A 19,601-nucleotide genomic window follows, 5' to 3' on the forward strand; every position below is an offset into this window, starting at 1 on the left:
CATAAAGCAGAGACTACATCAACCTGAGACCAGAAGAGCTAGATGGTGCCTGGCCACAACCAATGCCTGCCCTGACAGGGAACACAACAGAGAGCCCTTGAGGGAGCAGGAGAGCAGTGGGATGCAGACTCCAAATTTTCATAAAAAGATCAGAATTGATTGTCTGACTGTGACTAGAAGGACCCGGGTGGTGACGGCCCCCAGACCTGCTGTTGGCCCAGGACAGGAACCATTCCCAAAGCCAACTCTTCAGACAGGGATTGGACTGTACAATGGGTTGGGGAGTGATGCTGGTGAGGAGTGAGCTTCTTGGATCAGGTGGATACTTGAGACTATGTTGGTATCTCCTCCCTGGAGGGGAGATGAGAGAGTAGAGGGGGTTAGAAGCTGGTGAAATGGACACGAAAAGAGAGAGTGGAGGGAGGGAGTGGGCTGTCTCATTAGAGGGAGATCAATTAGGAGTATGTATCCACGAAACAAGGCATATATAAGTTTTTGTGTGAGAGACTGACTTGATTTGTAAACTTTCACTTAAAGCACAATAAAAATTAAAGAAAAAATAGTGATCTTGTACAATATTTGTCCTTTTATGAGTGACTTATTTCACTCAGCATAATATCCTCCAGGTTCATCCATGTTGTGAGGTGTTTTGTGGATTCTTCATTATTATTTAATGTTGCATAGTATTCTATTGTGTGTATGTACCATAGTTCGTTTATCCGTTCATCCATTGGTGAGCACTTGGGTTGTTTCCATCTGTTTGCTGTTGTGAACAATGCTGCAGTGAACATGGGTGTGCATATGTCTGTTCGTGTGCTGGCTCTTATTTTTCTAGGATGTACACGTAGTAGTGGGATTGCTGGATCACATGGTCTTTCTATTTCTAACTTTACATTCCCATCAGCAGTGTATAAGTGTTCTAATCTCCCTGCACCCTTGCTAGCATTTGTTATTTTTTTTTTTTTATCATTGTCATTATTGTCGGGTTGAGATGATATCTCGTTGTTGTTTGATTTGCATCTCTCTAGTGGCTAATACAGGGTCGCTATGAGTCAGAATCAATTTGACAGCAACAAGTTTTGATTTTTTTTTTTAATGGCTAATGATCAGGAGCGTCTCTTCATGTATTTGTTGGCTGTCTGAATGTCTTCTTTGTTGAAGTGTCTGTTCATGTCCTTTGCCCATTTTTTAATTGGATTGCTTTTTTTGTTGTTGTTGAGGTGTTGAAGTTTTCTATAAATTTTAGACGTTAGTCCCTTGTCAGATGTCATTGCCGAAAATGTTTTCCCAATCTGTAGGTTCTCTTTTTACCCTTTTTGAGAAGTGTTTTGATGTGTGTAAGTGTCTAATTTTTAGGAGGACCCCATTGTCTAGTCTACCTTCTGCTGTTTGTACATTTTAAGTTATGTTTGATAGTCTCTTTATGCCATAAATTAGGGCCCGTAGGTTTGTCCCTATTTTTTTCTTCCATGATCTTTATAATTTTAGGTTTTACACTTAGGTCTTTGATCCATCTTGACTTAGTTTTTGTGTATGGTGTGAGGTGTGGATTCTGTTTCATTTTTCTGCAAATGGATATCCAGTTTTGTCAGCACCACTGTTTAAAGAGACTACCTTTTCACCATTTAATGGCTTTCAGCTCTTGGTTGAAGATCACCTGTCCATAGGTGGATGGATTTACTTCTGGGTTCTCAATTCTGTTCCATTGGTCTGTGTGTCTGTCATTGTACCAGTACCAGGCTGTTTTGACAACTGCAGCTATACAGTAGGTTCTGAGTTCGGGAAGTGTGAAGCCTCCTGCTTTGTTTTTCTTCAGTAGTGCTTTACTTATCTGAGACCTTTTTGCTTTCCATTAAATTTGGTGATTAGTTTTGACATCTTGTTAGAGTGTTCGTGGAATCTGGATCAGAATTACATTATAGCTGTAGATTCCTTTGAGTAATATTGACATTTTCACAATGTTAAGTCTTCGTATCCATGAGCATGGTATATTTTCCTATTTACGTAGGTCTTTTTTGATTTCTCGCTGTAGTGTTTTGTAGTTTGCTTAAGTCTTTTAATCCCTGGTTAGATTTATTTCTAAGTATTTTATCTTTTGTGGGGGTATCATGGATTGAATTATGTCCCCCAAAAAATGTGTGTATCAATTTGGCTGGGCCATGGTTCCTGGTATTGTGGGATTTTCCTATATGTTGTAAACCCTGCCTCTATAATGTTAATGAGAGAGGGTGGTTGGCAGTTGTGTTAGTGAGGCAGGACTCAGTCTACAAGATTGGATTGTGTCTTGAGGCAATCTCTTGAGATATAAAAGCAAGAAGCCAGCAGAGAGACAGGGGGACCTCATACCACTAAGAAAGCAGCGCCAGGAGCAGAGCAAGTCCTTTGGACCTGGGGTCCCTGCACACAGAAGCTCTTAGTCTGGGGGAAGATTGGTGAGAAGGCTGACATAGAGAAGAAGCCTTCCCCTGGAGCTGACACCCTGAGTTTTGACTTTTAGCCTACTTTACTGTGAGAAAATAAACTTCTCTTTGTTAAAGCCACCCTCTTGTGGTATTTCTGTTACAGCAGCTAAGACAGGGGCTATTATTAATGGTATTTTTTTCCTGATTTCCTTTTCAGAGTTCTTTTTGTTAGTGTAGAGGAATCCAGCTGAATTTTGTATGTTGATCTTGTATCCTGCCACTTTGCTGAATCCTTCTATAAGTTCTAATAACTTTCTTGTAGAATCTCTGGGATTTTCTGTGTATAGGATCATGTTATCTGCAAACAGGGATAGTTTTACTTCTTCCTTACCAATTTGGATTCCTTTTCTTACCTTATTGCTCTAGCTAGGACTTCCAGTACAATGTTGAATAACAGTGGTGATAAAGGGCGTCCTTGTCTTGTTCCCATTCTCAAGGGGAATGTGTTCAGTCTCTCTCCACTGAGAATAATGTTGGCTGTTGGTTTTTGTATATATGCCCTTAATTATGTTGAGGAATTTCCCTTCTAGTCCTATTTTTGCTGAAAGTTTTTATCGGGAATGGGTGCTGGATTTTATCAAATGCCTTTCTGCATTGATTGATATGATCATATGGTTACCCTGAGATAATCTATAACCCTGAAACCTTAAAACAAAAATATCCCTTGAAGTCTTCTTTGAACCAAACAATGGTTTAGCTTAATTAGTAAAGACCATCTGCCTTGAGCATTGTGCTTTTTTAAAAAAGTATCTATGCGGGATCAAACTGACAATAGCAGCTTGAAAGATTATATAGGAAGCTTAGGGAGCAGTGAGTTTGTGTTGATGGGGGAGGAACAATTAGGAAAAGGAGAGATAGAATGGTTGCACAACTTGAAGAATGTCATCAATGTCACTGAATTGTACATGTAGATATTGTTTAATTGGTGTATGTTTTGCTATGTATATTTTCAAAAACAATAATTTTTTTTTTTAATTCAATTAAATGATACCATTACTTTTTTGGGAACAATGGTGAAGATTTCCCCAAGGACTTTTACCTTTTTTTTCCAATCTGCTTCTGTACTCAGTTATTTTAAAGAAACTGAAGCCCCTATACTTGGTTATTTTGGGGCCAGAGACCCCTGTGAGGCTCTGAAGAAAATTTCACTTTGCCAATACACACGAAATCTCAAGTATAATTTCAGAAGGCTCATGACTCCCCTGAAAAGCACTTAGCTTTATTTTGGAGCTGTGGGACAAGCTCTAAAATACATATGTTGTATTTTTTTTTTTTTTTGGTGAAAATGTACACAGCCATACACTAGTTCAGTAATCTCTACATGTACAACTCAGTGACATTGATTACGTTCTTCAAGTTGTATAACCATTCTTGCCATCTTTCTCCAAATTGTTCCACCACCATTGACTTAAACTCACTGCCCCCTAAGCTTCTCATCTAGCCTTTCTAGTTGCATATACTGTTGTTTTAAAATTATGCACTTGGAAAAAGAACTTAGTTCACAGTCATTATCTTTTAATCTGTATCCATTGGGATTGTTCCAATACATGTTAAGGATCTAACCCCTTTCACTTTTAAGTCCCAAAAGTCTATTTAAAAATCAAAGAATTCAACATCTCTCCAGACTAACGTCTGTAGAACTGGCTGGATTAGACTCTGTGGGTCACTGACCTGATCCGACCCCAGCCACTCTACGTTGACCTGAGGTCAGGCAGGGCCCCATCCCTGTTCCCTCATTATCAGTGGCGATGGGTGATTTAAAAGTGATTTAAGCAATTTACGACTTTCAAAGGCTCAATGTCAAGACAGCTCAAGAGTTTATGAATAGCCTGATGACCTGAGAAGCACAAACCAGGTACAGAGATTGCAGATGGCTGGATTATTACTGCAAGAAGGCTACAGTGAGACAGCAAGCTGAAATCCAACCTGAAATAAATGAGGCCTTGGTCTCTTTAGAGAGCCCTGAGGGAATCTAGGTGTTAGTGAGAATCCGATGAGTTTTATCTGTGTGTTTTAAGTTCTTTTTGGATTATTCTTGATTACCTGCAAACAATGATGCAACTTCAGAAAATGACATCTTTCTTCCATAGATGCAAAGCAAATACACATGAGACAAAGATGTGTGTATGGAATAACGCAGAATTAATTTACAACCAAACCAGTTCAGCCAGTTTCATCACCTGATTTGACCAGATCACGAAGTGAAAACCACTTATTTAACTTCTTTGTCCAGGGCCTATGGCTTTTTTTTTTTTCCTAGCTGTTTATGCCCTCAGTGATTTTAAAGAAATCTAAGCTGCTACAATCCCCAGCATCTTCTGAGAATTTATAGATGCTGCTAAAACCTAATCCATTTTGGCATAAAGCTCGAAATTGCTTTGGTGTTGAAAATACGTGCAGACATGAGGAGTTTCCTTAAGATGAGGGAGCTCTATTCTCTGCTCTTTCCTGTAGAACACCCTGCAATGCCCTGAAACTTATGTAAGGGTTTTATACACTCGCTCATCATGGTATCTGAAGAGTTAAATGAGGAACGACTTAACAAGTCACCTGGTCCTTTTCTGTGACAGAATATTGTGATTTCCTACAACACACTCTCTGGAGAACTACTCTAGGTACAAGCCTCCGCCCACCCTGGTGAGTGGTTCTGTGACAACGTAAAGATCCTGGACGGCTTCCTGGACATTGAGCATGTACTTCCTCCCCATGTTTTAAACATGTTGTTCGCACATACACACATACCTGTTGCTGTTGAGGTGACTGGGACTCATGGCGCCCTCACGAGTATCAGAATACAACTGTGCTCCACTGAGTTTTCAATGGCTGATTTTTTGGGGATAGATCACCAGGCCTTTCTTCTGAGGCACCTCTGGGCAGACTCGACCCTCCAACCTTCAGTTAGCAACTGAGTGTGTTAACTGCAGCTCCCATGAGGACTCCTTTTTATAGACTGAATTCACCAACTTTCTTTCTTGACTTCTGAACCCTCCGAGGACTCATTGCAAATAGCAAAACAAGAGAATTTTTTTAAGTGTAGGGAACTTAAATAATGTATTTTTGAACCATCACATATTCTCTCTGGCTTTGAGTCTGCAGTATTGCTGGTCTGTTTGTTTATCATTGTCTAGTTTTACCAGTTTTTCTCTGGAATAAATCCCAAGAGTATGTCATATTTTGAACATTAAACAGAAATGCTAATCTGACTGTTTTAAACTTAGAAGCTTGAAAATGCCAATTTAGAAAATTAAAATGATAAATAAGATGACTGACTAAAAAGAATGGAGCTTACAATTTCTGAGAAGATTGTATTTTGCAAAATTATATTTCTTGGATGTGTTCAACCACAGTCTGTTTTTTGATTCTGTTCCACAGTCAGAATTAAAGCCCCAAAAATTGTGGGGAGAAAAGACAGGAAAATGTAGAAAAGATTTTGAAGTCGTATTCTGCTTTATGCATTAGGATTTCAGAATGGGCATAGAAGGGCGGTGTTAACTGCTTGGCTTGCGATGTGGCGGGAGGGGGCTGTGTGGGTGAAGGGACTTGGGACTGTGGTTTGCATTTCAGAATTTGCTCTCTTACCCAATGACTAAGAATTCTGGTGGTGCAGTGGTTCAGTGCTCAGCTGTTAACTGAAAGATCAGCAGTTTGAGCCCACTGGCCATTCCACAAGAGAAAGATATGGTAGTCTGCTTTCGTAAAGATTCCAGCCTTGGAAACCCTATGAGGTGATTCTACCCTGTCCTATAGGGTCATGATGAGTAGGAATTGACAGAAACAGGCAACAGGGACCCAATGGCTGGTGTCTCCCTATTTCCTTACAATGGGCTGTGTGGATGTTTCTTAGCCACAGTTTATAGATTCTTGAAGAGTCTGAGTGTCTTAGTCATCTAGTGCTGCTGTAACAGAAATAGCACAAGTGGATGGCTTTAACAAACAGAAGTTTATTCTCTCATAGTCTAGTAGGCTAAAAGTCCAAATTCAGGGCGTCAACTCCAGGGGAAGGCTTTCTCTCTCTGTCAGCTCTGGAGGAAGGTCCTTGTCATCAATCTTCCCCTGGACTAAGAGCTTCTCTACATAGGGACTCCATGTACAAAGAATGTGCTTTGCTCCCAGGGCTGCTTTCTTGGTGGTATGAGGTTCCACCTCTCTCTGCTTACTTCCCTTTCCTTTCATCTCTTGTAGGATAAAAGGTGGTGCAGGCCATACCCCAGGGAAACTCCCTTTACGTTGGATCAGGGATGTGACCTTAGTAAGGGTGTTACAATTCCACTCTAATCCTCTTTAACATAATCTAATCTTGCCTTATTAACCACAAGCAGAAACTAGAATTTACAACAAATAGGAAAATTACAATCACAAAATGGGGGACAACCACACAATACTGGGAACCATGGCCTAACCAAGTTGACATGTATTTTGGGGGGACACAATTCAATCCATGGAAGTGAGTGTATTGTAAAAAAGAAGATCTTTACTGCTGAAACATAAAAAGAGTTTGTTGTTGGTGTTAGCTGCCCTCCAGCCAGCCCCCAACTCATGGTGACCCCATGCGCAATAGAACCAAAGGCTGCCCAGTCCTGCATCATCCCCATGATTGGTTGCAAATTAGACCATTGTGCTCCACAGGGCTTCCATTGGCTGGTTTTCAGAAGTAGGTCACCAGGCCTTTCTTCCTAGTCTGTCTTAGTCTGGAAGCTCTGCTGAAATCTGCTTAGCATCATAGCAACGCTCAAACCTCTACAGACAGTCAGGTAGTGGCTCTGCTTGCAGTGCATTGGCTGGGACTAGCACTCAGTTCTCCTGCATGGAAGGTGGGAATTCTACCACTGAACCACCAAACCTCTGAAAAGAAATCAGAAGAAAGATGCAAAAGAAATTTGTAAACTCAGGCATCGGTCTAAAGCACAGATGTTGCCGTTCTGCTCACTGTTCTACAAGAGCAGAGGTAAAGAGCCTACCAGTTTAGGACCAATAATTGACTTCATCAGGAATTTTCATTTTATTGTAAAAATTTTATAGAGGAGGATTGAGAATGGTTGAAAACATTCAGCTACATAATTATCATTACATTACTGTATATAGAGTCTGTATTCAAACAGCTGTCTGAGTTTTTGTTTCATCGGACATATTCTTAAACCTTCCAAGAAATTTTATTGACATATTTACCAAGCTTCAGTATTGCTTACTATGTGCTTCTTACTCCTGCTTTTTCACCAGTATAAACATTGTCTCATAAATTCTGAGATAGTTTCTCAGTAAGCTTGATTGGGTGTTTTTTGCCTCAGTGAACACTGTGCTCTGTTTTAATAGTGGAACGGTATTCCTAACACGCTTGTTGGTGGCCAAAGAGGCAGCGAGGGTGTAGTAAAAAGAACCTGGGTATTAAATGAGACCTGTATCACTTTCTTATTAAGTGTGAGACTCTAAATCTGTCATTAACCTCTATGAGCCTTGGTTCCTGCCATTGCATGGTGGAGATAATAGCATTCTGCAGATCACTGGGAAGTCAGCAAGTAGGAAGGAAATCAGCCAGCTCTCAGCTTTCTATCTGCTGCCGTCACCGCCACATCATCAGCTACCGTGGAGTCAGCTCTGTCTGACTCACAGTGACCCGATGTGTGTCAGAGTAGAACTGCTCCACAGGGTTTTCAATGGCTGATTTTTCAGAAGTAGATCACCAGGCCTTTCCTCTGAGGTGCTTCTTGGGGGATTTGAACCTCCAACTTTTCGGATGGCGACAAAGCACATTAACCACGCACCACCCAGGGACTCCTACTATTTACCAGATAGCTTTTTTCCTTCTAGTAGAATGTACTATATTGCTCCCCTATATGGCAGTGCCTCTACTTTGAGTTGCACAGGAAAAGCCCATCCTTGCGATGTGACAAATTTCAGGACATTTACTATTTTCTTTCTCACTTGACTAAGGCAGCCTACTTTGTCTTGCCATGTTATTTTTCCTTTTGTGTTTTCCCAACACTGTAACCAGTTACCAGAGTACGTTTGGATCTGGCTGGCATTGATAAGCTTGTCAGTTATGGGTTAGAAAAAGCCACTGATCACTTGACATTTGTCAGTTCTGTGTGATGGTCAATCTGCTTCCTCTGTGGAAGGTGTCCCCCACCCCTTCTAAATATCAGCTCTTTTTTTTTATTTATCTCTGGCTGTTATGGTTTGAATTGTGTTCCCCTCTTTCCAAAATATGTGTTGGAATCCTAACCTCTGTGTCTGTAAATGTGATTCTGTTTGGAAACAAGATTTTCTTTGTTATGTTAATTTGATCATACCCAGGTAGAGTGGCTTATAAATCTAATCACTTCTGAATTACAAAAAAAAGCAAGTTAGATACAGAGATACACTCACACAGGGGAAGACAGACACCAGATGAGGACACTTGGAACTACCCGTAAGGAAAGAATCAACATGCCCATTTGAACTTTCAGCCTACAGAACTGTGAGAAAATAAATATCTGTTTGTTAAAACCATTGACTTGTCCTATTTCTGTTACAGCAGCACTGGATGACTGAGACAGAATTTGGTACTGAGAGAGTGGGGTGCTGCTCTAACAGATACAGCAGAAGGAGCCCACATCCACCAGAAGAAAGGAAATAATAAAGACCACAGCAGAAATAAATGAAATAGAGAATAGAAAAACAGTAGAAAGAATTAACAAAAATGAAATTTGGTTCTTGGAAAGGATCAACAAAATCAACAAACCATTGGCCAAACTGACAAAAGAAAAACAGGAGAGGACTGAAATAACTCAAATAAGAAATGATACGGGAGACATTAGAACAGACCCAACTGAAATAAAAAGAATCATAACAGATTACTAGGAAAAATTATGTTCCAACAAATTTGAAAACCTAGAGGAAATGCACAAATCTCTAGAAACAACTACCTACCTAAACTAACACAAACTGAGGTTGAAAATATGAACAGACCCATAACAAGATAGGAGATTAAAAAGATAATAAAAAAAAAACTTCCAACAACAACAACAAAAAAGCCCTGGCCCATCAATTGGCATAGCAGAGTTTATAAAGAAAATGTTCTACATTCTGCTTTGGTGAATAGCATCTGGGGTCTTAAAAGCTTGTGAGCAGCAGTCTAAGGTACTCCACTGGTCTCCCCTCATCAGGAGCAAGGGAGAATGAAGAAAACTATAGACACAAGTGAAAGATTAGTCCAAAGGACCACAGCTACTACGGCCTCCACCAGACTGAGTCCAGTACAACGAGATGGTGTCTGGCTGTGATCACAACTGCTCTGCCAGGGATCACAAAAGAGGGTCCCAGATGGAGCAGGAGAAAATTTTAGTACAAAATTCTAACTCAAAAAAAAGACCAGACCTCCTGACGCTGACAGAGACTGGAGAAACCCTGAGACTATGACCCCTGGACACTCTTTTAGCTCAGTAATGAAGTCACTCCTGAGGTTCATCTTTCAGCCAAAGATTAGAAAGGCCCATAAAACAAAGCAAGACTAAAGGAGCACACCAGTCCAGGGGCAATGACTAGAAGGCAGGAGGGGACAGGAAAACTGGTAATAGGGAACCCAAGATTGAGAAGGGAGAGCACTGATATGTCATGGGTTTGGTAACCCAAGTCACAAAACTATGTGTACTGTTTAATGAGTAACTCGTTTGTTCCATAAACCTTCATCTAAAGTACAACAACAAGAACAACAACAAAAAAAGCCCTGGCCCAGATGGCTTCACTGGAGAATTCTACCAAACATTCAGAGAAGAACTTTCACCAGTACTGCTCAAACTATTTCAGAACATAGAAAAGGAAGAGATACTTCTGAATTCATGCTGTGAAGCCAGCATAACTCTGATACCAAAACCAGGCAAAGACACCTCAAAAAAAAGAAAATTACAGGCCAATAGTTCTCGTGAATATAAATGCAAAAATTCTCAACAAAATTCTAGCCAACAGAATTCAGCATCATATCAAGAAAATAATGCACCATGGCCAAGTGGGACTCATACCAGGTAGGCAAGGATGGTTCAATGTTAGAAAATCAATCAACGTAATCCACCACATAAATAAAATGAAAGAATCACACGATCATCTCAATCGACACAGAAAAGGCATTCCACAAAGTCCAACACCTATTCCTGATAAAAACTCTCCATAAAATAGGTATAGAAGGGAAATTCCTCAACACAGCGAAGGGCATATATACAAAACCAACAGCTAACATCATTCTTAATGGAGAGAAGCTGAAAACATTTCCCCTGAGAACAGGAAAAAGGCAAGGATGCCCTTTATCACCACTCCTGTTTAACATTGTGCTGGAAGTCCTAATTAGAGCAAAAACGCAAGAAAAAGAAACAAAGGGCATCCAAATTGGCAAAGGAAGAAGTAAAACTATCCCTATCTGGGGATGATATGATACTATGCATAGAAAGCCCAAAGGACTCCACAAGAAAACTACTGGAACTACTGAGTCAGCAGTGTGGCAGGATACAAGATAAACATACAAAAATCAGTTGGATTCCTGTACACCAATAAAAACTCTGAAAAGGAAATCAGGAAAGCAATACCACTTATTCTGTTGTTGTTATGTGCCATCAAGTCCTTTCCTACTCATAGTGACACTATAGGACACTGTGACCTCAGAGGACCCTGTAGGAAACACTCTAAAGGGTTTGGACTGCCAATCTTTTGGTTAGCAGCCCAGGCCTTAACCATTGCACCACTAGGGCCCCATACTATTTATAATTGCTCCTAAAAAAATAAAATACTTAGGAATAAATCTAACCAGGGACATAAAAGATATGTACAAAGAAAAACAAGAAATACTACTGCAAGAAACCAAATGAGACCTACATGAATGGAAAAACACACCATGCTCATGGATAGGTAGAAGCAACATTGTGAAAATGTCAATTATACCCAAAGCAATCTACACATTCAATGCCACCTCCATCCAAATACCAAAAGCATTCTTTAACGAGATTTAAAAACTAATCATTAAATTTATATGGAATGGAAACAGACTCCAGGTAAGTAAAGCACTATTGAAGAAGAATAAAGTAGGAAGATTTGAACTACTTGACCTCAGGACCTACTATACAGCTACAATAGTTAAAACAGCCTGGTAGTCGTATAACGACAGACACATTGACCAATGGAACAGAATAGACAACCCAGACATAAATTCATCCACCTATGGTCAGCTGATATTTGACAAAGGGCCCAAGTCCCTTAAACAGGAAAAAGACAGTCTTTTTAACAAATGATGCTGGCCAAACTGGATGTCCATCTGCAAAAAAATCAAACAGGACCCATACCTTACACCACACAAAAACTAATTCAAAATGGACCAAAGACCTAAATATAAAACCCAAAACTATAAAGATCATAGAAGAAAAAATAAGGCCAACACTAGAGGCCCTAATACATGGTATAACTAGGATACAAATCATAACTAACAATACACAAACACCAGAAGATAAACTAGGTAACAGGGACTTTTTAAAAATTAAATACACTCATCACAAGAATTCACCAAAAAAGTAAAAAGAGTGCCCACAGACTGGGAAAAAAATTTAACTACGACAAATCCAAAAAAGGTCTAATCTCTAAAATCTATAGGAAAATCCAACATCTCTATAACAGAAAGACATTTAATCCAGTTAAAAAATGGGCAAAGGATATGAACAGACACTTCACCAAAGAAGACACTCAGGCACCTAACAGCCACATGAGGAAATGCTCACAGTCACTAGCTGTTAGAGAAACGCAAATCAAAACTACAATGAAATACCATCTCACCCCAACATCACTGGCACAGATTAAAAAAAGAAAATAATAAATGTTGGAGAGGCTGCAGGGAGATCAGAATTTTCATACACTGCTGGTGGGAATGTAAAATGGTACAACCATTTTGGAAAAAGATATGGTGCTTCCTTAAAAAGTTAGAAAATAGAAATACATTATCATGGATTGAATTACGTCCCCCAACAAATGTGTGTATCAATTTGGCAGGGCTGTGATTTCCAGTATTGTGTGGGTGTGCTCGATTTTGTGATTGTAATTTTACATTAAAGAGGATTGGGGTGGGGTTGCAATACCCTTACTAAGGTCACATCCCTGATCCAATGTAAAGGGAGTTTCCCTGGGATGTGGCCTGCACCACCCTTTATCTTAAAAGAGATAAAAGGGAAAGGAAGCAAGCATAGAGTTGGGGGACCTCATACCACCAAGAAAGCAGTGTCGGGAGCAGAGTAGGTCCTTTGGACCCAAGGTACCTGCTGGGAGAAGTTTCTAGTCCAGTGAAAGATTGACACGAAGGACATTCCTCCAGAGCTGACAGGGAGAGAAAGCATTTCCTTGGAGCCGATGCCTTGAATTTGGACTTCTAGCCTACGAGGCTGTGAGGAAAAAAAAAAAAAATTCTCTTTGTTAAGGCCATCCACTTGTGGTATTTCTGTTATAGCAGCTGTAGATGACCAAGACATACCATATGACCCAGCAATCCTACTCATAGGAATATATCTTAGAGAAATAAGAGCCATCACACAAATAGACACAAGCACACCCATATTAACTGCAGCATTATTCACAATAGCAAAAAGATGGGAACAACCTAAGTGCCCATCAACAGATGAATGGATAAACAAAATGTGGTACAGACACACAGTGGAATACTACGCAACAATAAAGAACAATGATAAATCTTTGAAACATCTCACAGCATGGATGAATCTGGAGGGTGTTATGCTGAGTGAAATAAGCCAATCACAAAAGGGCAAATACTGTGTGAGACCACTATTTTAAAAACTCATGAAAAGGTTTACACACAGAAAGAAACAATCTTTGATGGCTACTAGGGAGGGGAGGGGTGAGGAGGGAAAAACACAAACTAGACAATAGGTAGGTGGTAACTTTGGTGAAAGGTAAGACAGTACGTAATACTAGGGAAGTCAGCACAACTTGACCAATGCAAGGTCATGGAAGCTGAATAGACACATCCAAACTCCTTGAGGGTCTGAATTAACGGGTTGAGGGCTGAGGAGCATGGTCTTGGCGAACATCTAGCTCAAATGGCATAACATAGTTTATAACGAAAAGTTCTACATTCTACTTTGGCAAATAGTACCTGGGGTCTTAAAAGCTTGTAAACAGTCATCTTAGATACTCCACTGGTCCCACCCTGTCTGGAGCAAGGGAGAATGAAGAAGACCAAAGATACAAGTGAAAGATCAGTCCAAAGGACCAATGGACCACAACTACCACAGTCCCCACTAGGCTGAATCCAGTACAACTAGATGGTACCTGGCTACCACCACCGACTGTTCGGACAGGGATTTCAATCGAAGGTCCTGGACAGAGTTGGAGAAAAATGTAGAACAAAATTCTAACTCAAAAACCAACCAGACTTACTGGTCTGACAGAAACTGGAGAAACCCCAAGAGTATGGCCCTCAAACACCCTTTTAACTCAGTACTGAAGTCGCTCCAGAGATTCGTTCTTTAGCCAGAGGTTAGACAGGCCCATAAAACAAAGTGAAGCTAAAGGGGTGCACCAACCCAGGAGCAAGAACAAGAAGGCAGGAGGGGACAGGAAAGCTGATAATAGGGAACCCAAGTTGAAGAAGAGGAGTGTTGACATGTTGTGAGGTTGGCAACCAATGTCACAAAACAATATGTGTGTTAGTTGTTTAATGAGAAGCTAATCTGCTCTGTAAATCTTCATCTAAATCAATAAAAAGAAAAAAAATGCTTCCCTTGTTTTTCTCGTGCCCAGCGTGTAATTGTGGCTTTCTGAATTCTTTGTGAGTTGCTTATGTCAATGATATTTCTATTTTATGCTTCTTTCACTCTCTAGAGCAAAAGTGTTCTCATGAAAATACAGTCATGCTCTGTTCCAGAGCTGCTCTTGTTTCCATCCTGCTCCTTAAGTAAACAGAAGGCTTCCATTGTTTGCATTGCCATCTCTGCAATCCAGAGAGCTGAGTAAATAGTGTGCACAGTGAACTGCAGACTCCTGCCTTGTGACTGAATTTCAAAGTGACCAAGAGATGAGTGGGGTTGAGTACAATGATAGTCCATATTACCCACATACCGGCTGGTAACTGATGTTATTGTGCCTCCAAGATGGTACTAGATGATTCTGTAGCATCATTCATCACACACAGCATAAAAGTCTGCATTACATATTAAAAAAAAAAAAAATTGCCTTTGAATCGATTTTGACTCATAGCGACCCTATAGGACAGAGTAGAGTTGCCCCATGGGGTTTCCAAGGCTGTAACCTTTACGGAAGCAGACTGCCACATCTCTCTCCCGTGCAGTGACTGGTGGGTCCCAACCACAGACCTTTAGGTCAGCAGCCGAACACTTAACCACTGTGCCACTAGGGCTTCTATTACGTACTTACAGACAGAATCTTTTTTGAATCCCTCAACGACTTGAAGAAAGGCCTGAAGAATTAATATTTGATAGGTGAATTGATTCGTTGTCAGGAGTCCTGGGAAGCTTGGTGAACTGCAAACACCTTGTTTTTCCTTTCTTTTCGGCCCGTTTCGGTGTTCTATTATTATTCACCAGTTGCTATATACTGCTAGGATTACTGGTATCGTGTAGCTGGTAGCTCAATCTGCATTTTGATTTTGATTTCATTTGCACACCAGATAAAAACCATTCCTGACTGCAAAGTTGAAAAGCTTTATAAGGAAAAATGCATTAGGTAGGCTTTAAGCATGACCATGAAGCCATTCTAATTAAGGATTGTTTATAAAGAAAAAAATGTGAGATCACACTAACCTATTTTTTCTTCTCCTTCACAAACACCCATAATAATAGAGTAATGACAGGCTTCAGGATAAGAAAACTGGGACGTGTCAGGGGTCTGGACTTTTTTTTACAGTTAAGAACTTAAGAAGTAACACAGAGTCCAAGTTTAAAACATTGACTTTTATATTAGCTGTACTGAATAGAGTTAATATTTCATTATAAAATGAAAGAAAATTATAGAAATGCACATGATTAGAGTTAGGCTACTTGGCTTTACAACGCACCAAGTCAAGACATAAAGACCCCCGGGTACCTTTCCATGTGGAGTGGGGTAAATGGTGCCCCCCACTCCAAATAAAATAAAGAAGATATGTCTGTCTGGAGCCTGGAACCTGTGAGTGGGATGTTATTTTGGAAAAAGGGTCTTTGCAAATGTAATTAAGTTAATGATCTTGAGATGAGATCATCCAGGGTTAGGGTGGGCCCTAAATGCAAGGACAAGTGTTCCTGCTAAGACGGGAGTGGGGAGCAGAGGAGGGGAGAGGATGGAAGGGGAAGGTGGATAAGGAGAGGAGAGGGGAGGAGAGAAAGGGAGAGGAGAGGATTGGGAAGGGAAAGAGAACGACAGATTATTACCACATAGTCTGCAGACATTAAAAGAATAATAAATAAAAAGTCCCAAACCCTGGCGGCATTGTGGTTAAGTGCTACAGCTGCTAACCAAAAGGCGGCAGTTTGAATCCGCCAGGTATTCCTTGGAAACTCTACGGGACAGTTCTACCCTGTCCTATAGGGTTGTTATGAGTGGGAATCGACTGACAGCAACAGGTTTTTGGTTTGGTTAAACCATTTTTGAAAAATCTCATTTTGCAGCTGGGAACTCAGGCACAGACCGACATATTCACTACACGAAATAGGGGTTACACTATAGACCCTTTACTGAATCACAATTAAGATTTTTTAGTCTGCTATGTGCCCAAAGTTTAAACGACGAAATTCAATCACGAAGGTGTTTAAACCACGAGATATGTGTTTTAGAGAGGAAATAGTTTATTTTTTATACAAAAAAATCATGAAGCAGAATAAAAGTCTAGATTCTTCTTCCTCTTCGGTTTTAAGCATGCAAACCCTGTAACCCCCGGGGCAGTGCACACGGTTAATGTGCTCAACCGCTAACCAAAAGGTGGAGGTTCCAGTCCACCTAGAGGCGTCTCGGAAGAAAGCCATGGCAGTCTGGAAAATCAGCAACTGAGAACCTTATGGAGCACAGCTCTACTCTGTCACACGGGGGGTCACCACGTGTTTACACCACGTGTGATTTATTCGTCCAGGGTTACTTTCTGCAATATCATACACTGTAAAGCGCAAACGGAGTTCACAGCAGGAGTGTGGTGTGCACGCAAAACACATCAACAAAACCTGTATTGCAGAAAGGGGCTGTAATGTTCCAAATAAAACTTCCCTGGAAACATAAATGTGGGGTTTTAAAGCAAGAGGAAAATATCCTCCACAAGAAATCAATAAAACAATATTATGCATCTATTTGAAGTTATCAAGTGAAGAATAATTTCAGAGCATTAGAACAGTATCCATTGCTGTATTTATTCTGACACTGCGAAGAAGTGTATATGGCAATATCCATGGGGGAAAAAAAACCCATATTTAATAGTTTCTGATATGGGAAAATAAAAAAACCCCACAATTCTTATTTTTGGGATACACAAATAGCCTTATTCTTATATTTCAAAATTTCATAAAACAAAAGGCAATTTCCAGAGAGGGTCTTGGTGAATATTCTCCAGATTTTTATTTGTCTTTGTTTTTGCTTTTGTTTCTCAGAAGCTTGGTTCTTATTCCAAAGTAGCTGCGTGGATGGCTTTAACAAACAGAAATTTATTCTCTCACAGTCTAGGAAGCTAGAAGTCTGAATTCGGGGTGCCAGCTCCAGGGAAAGGCTTTCTCTCTCTGCTGGCTCTGGAGGAAAGCCCTTGTCATCAATCTTCCCCTGGTCTAGGAGCTTCTCAGCACAGGGACCCCGTGTCCAAAGGACACGCTGTGCTCCTGGCTCATCCTGCTTGATGGTAATGAGGTCCCTCTTCTCTCTACTTGCTTCTCTCTTTTATCTCTCAAAAGAGATTGACTCAAGATATAACCTAATCCCATAGATTGAGTCCTGTTCATTAACATAACTACCTCTAATCCTGCCTCATTAACATCATAGAGGTTAGGATTTACAACACAAAGGAAAATTACATCAGATCACAAAATGGAGGACAACCATGTAATACTGGGAATCTAGGCCTAACCAAGTTGACACACATTTTTGGGGGCTACAATTCAATCCATAACACCTTGTTATTCTCATTGCAAATAGGAACTGTTTACAAGGAAAAATATTTGGTAAGTGAATTTAATGACACGGCTGAGTGAACAAGTGCAAAGTCTTCCGTTTTCCGCTCTCAGAGTGTAGGGATTTGTATGAAATGTATGTACAAAGTACTGAAAATTGTGTCCCCCACAACATGTGTTGTAAATTCTAACTGCGCTGGTGGCACAGTTGTTAACAGCTCAGCTGCTAGGTAAAAGGTGGGCAGTTCAGATCCACTGCACCACCAGGGCTCCTAAACAAATAAAAAACAAAACTAAAATCCATTGCTGACAAGTCAATTCTGACCCACAGTGACCCTAGAGGGCCGTGTAGAACTGCCCCATACGGTTTCCAAGGAGTGGCTGGTGGATTTAAACTACCGCCCTTTTGGTTAGCAGCCGTATCACTTAACCACCGCTCTACCAGGGCTCCTAAGCAAATAAGGACCTACCATATAAGAAGTAAAGGAGCGCTGGTGGTGCAATGGTTAAGTGATATGGCTGCTAACCAAAAGGCCAGTGATTTGAACCTGCCAGCTGCTCCACAGGAGAAAGATGTGGCAGTCTGCTCCTATAAAGATTACAGCATTAGAAATCCTATGGGGCAGTTCTCCTCTGTTTTATAGGGTCACCATGATTCAGAATCAACTTGATCGCAACAGGTTTGATTTGTTTGTTTGTTTAATACCTGTGGTTATCATTTGGGTATGGGTTTTCTCTGTTATGTTGATGTGGCAATATTAGTGTAGGGTGTGTCTTAAATCAATCTCTTTTGAGATATAAAAGAGCAAATTAAGCAAGCATAAATGGAGGGGAAGGTACATGCTACATGAAGATTGAAAAAAGAGCTGAGGAACAGAAGCTGAAAAGAGACAAGAACCTTCCCCCAGAGCCAAGAGAGAGAGAAAGGCTTTCCCTAGAGCTGGTGCACTGATTTCAGACTTCTGTCTTCCTAAGCTGTGAGAAAATAAATTTCTGCTTGTTAAAGCCACCCACTTGTGGTATTTCTGTTACAGCAGCACTAGATAACTAAGACAGAGCCCACAAAAAATAGTGAATAGGTGCAGACAATGAGTTTAGGGGCTCCAAGGTCCACACAGAAGTGGTTGAAGAACATAGCCCCATTGCGGGAAAAGATCAGGATGAAGCTATGTGCTGGGTGACTCTCCTAAGCAGGGAAATGGGCCTGAATTAACTTTATTTTAAACCCCAGGATATGGCTGAAATGTGTTACTTTCCTGTAATCTTGGAAGAAAACAGCGGTGGCCATGAGAATACCATAGCCAAGATGGTATACTAGCATGCATCCTAACTAGTTCCACCCTGGTGGGCTAACTTCTACAAGCCTCCAACTTTCCAACTGGAGGCAGCTGAAAAACCACAAGGAATGAGGAGTTTACATTGGAAAAGCTCCTGAGCAAGTTAAGATCTCAGGCAAAAGTGATAAACACATAAGGAAATGCACCATCACGAAAGTTTGGCAGCTGACACAGCAAGATGAAGAATTGACTCTCAACGAGATGGAAAAACTGAAGACGTTGAAAAAACTCTAAATTATACATGCTTAGCTTCTCACAGAGATTTTAAAAAGAAGCATCTTTCCAATGAGAAGGAAAGGTTAATTAGAAAGAGAGGCAAGTGGGGGGAAAAACACGCTGGACTTTTTGGAAAATTCAATAAAATTATTAAAAAATGTGAAAATAGAAAAAGCAGTAGATTTAATCCAGTTGAAGAGAAAATTACCTACCAGGGAGACAGAACTGAAGAAATCGTTGAGAACATACTAAAAGAAGAAACCCAAACCCATCACTGACAAGTTAATTCCAACTCCTGGAGACCCTACAGGACAGAGAACTGCCCCACAGGCCTTCTTAGTCTGTATTTTTTATGGAAGCAGATTCCACATCTTTCTCCAGCAGAGCAGCTGGTGGGTTCAAGCCACTGACTTTTTGGTTAGCAGCTGAGCGCTTAACCACTGTGCCACAAGGGCTCCTATAAAGAACATGACACAGAGAAATTAAGA

The sequence above is a fragment of the Loxodonta africana genome, chromosome 17, assembly GCF_030014295.1.
Source record: "Loxodonta africana isolate mLoxAfr1 chromosome 17, mLoxAfr1.hap2, whole genome shotgun sequence".
Lineage (NCBI taxonomy): Eukaryota > Metazoa > Chordata > Mammalia > Proboscidea > Elephantidae > Loxodonta > Loxodonta africana.